Source organism: Bidens hawaiensis, unplaced genomic scaffold (genome assembly GCF_021521415.1).
Source record: "Bidens hawaiensis isolate Kalapana, Puna unplaced genomic scaffold, B.hawaiensis_p1.1 tig00020798_1, whole genome shotgun sequence".
Taxonomy (NCBI): domain Eukaryota; kingdom Viridiplantae; phylum Streptophyta; class Magnoliopsida; order Asterales; family Asteraceae; genus Bidens; species Bidens hawaiensis.
Window position 1 is genome coordinate 201,205 of NW_027493203.1, and position 1,863 is coordinate 203,067.

Sequence of the window (1,863 nt, forward strand, 5' to 3'; positions counted from 1 at the left end):
GAGGTATGTTATCTGGGTGAAACTGGTTATTCTGTGGAAGTGGGTCTTGGTTTTGGTTCTGGTTTTCGTTTCGGTTCTGATTTTGGTTTTGGTCTTCCATCTCAGAATTTCTGTTTTGTACTCGGTTCTGCCGAGCTAACCTCTCGATTTGGGCTCGTAAATTAACGTAGATTGTCGGCCCGAATGGCCGGGTGTGCTAACACAACCCGCGTAAAATACAGATAAATCTAATTTAAACTAAAAATTGAAAACAAAATTAAAACTAAAATTAAAATTAAAATTAAACACAAAATCAAATAACACGAAAAACACTAAGCGCACTAACTACCCGGCAAAGGCGCCATTTTGATGACCGTCGTTTGAGTCAATCAAAAACCTAATTATTCTAAATAGTTAGAGCAAGTAGGGTATCGTATCACAAGGAGTTTGTGGTCAATGAAATTCGTGTAACAGATTTAATATTATGAAGTACTGGTTTTTAGTGTTGATCACATAAGCAATAGTTTGAATTAAGAGAACTTAGCAACGAGCAAGAAAACGAGTATTAAGCAGTTAACAAAGCCAACCACACCCGGGAATTCAAGTAAGCAACCAAACCGTATCTCATGCAACCTAACAGATTGATTATCAATGATTAACTGAAAACTGATCAACTAGAAAAAACCTTAGACGTCAACAATTACCTTACACACGGCACTGGTTATCAAACAGTCCTTGCAAGTGTGACTCAGTTAAGGGTAATTGTGCGTTTTATTGTATTCAATCTAACTAAACAGTTATATGACTAATTATCTAGCAACTGGTAACAGATCGTTCAGACTAACGTAAACCTAAACCGACAGAACACACAGAAATACTAAATATCAATAATCATATATCAATCATCAATAAAAAAACATAAGTATTCTTAATTACATGAGAAAAACTGTAAATGGTTACAAACTATACATACCGGGTGCGATTCTAGGAGATTAGCCGAGCCTAGACATCATTGAATCTTCGAAATGGATGATAGAAATCATATGTAGGATCTTGACACGAGCTAGGATAGTGGAAATCGCCTATAGGACTGCTGGAAATCGCCTCTTGGTCGTAAAAAACGAAATTAGGGTTTTTTAAGATGAAAAATAAGATATAAACCAAAAATCTTGTCTGTACCTCCCATCGCGAAACGCGATGGGGTCTTCAATGGTCCATCGCGTATCGCGATGGACCAGAAAGTCAATGATTAATTTAAACCCCCATAGCGATACGCTATGGGTCTTCAAGGAAGCTATAGAAATCTCAGAAAGCTGTTAATTGAATAATCATATCATTTCCCAGAAGACAGCTTAAGACTCTGTCACCCCGGTCAGTTCAAGAGTCCCCTATTGTGTTGATGCCCCTATCTTCAAAGGCAGAAGAAAAACATCATATTTGAATGATTTAGAAATGAATATAAGAAAAATGCCTGATCAAAGGCCAGGTTTCTCTTTTTTGGTGGTAAGCTCACTCTCTTAAAATTAGTCATTTCCCCTATTCCTATACATACCTTGGCAGTGTGGTCCCCCCCTAAGACCGGGATTTCTAAGATGAAAAGCGTTATGACTAATTGATTTTGAGATTCCAATGGTGAGTACAGGCACCACTGTATTGCTTGGGACAACATTTGTCAATCCATGAAGGAGGGTGGGTTCGTAATTAGACAGGAAATTTGCATGCCAAACTTGCGGGGGCTTATGTTGTTGGTTAGTTTATCTGGGGCAAGGTTATGAGATCTAAATAGGGTTATCCATTGGATGTGGTGTCTAAGCCTATTTCATTCTGATTTAAGCTCTCATGTTTGGAGGAATGTTTTCCCTCATGTTAGTACCATTCTGGGCA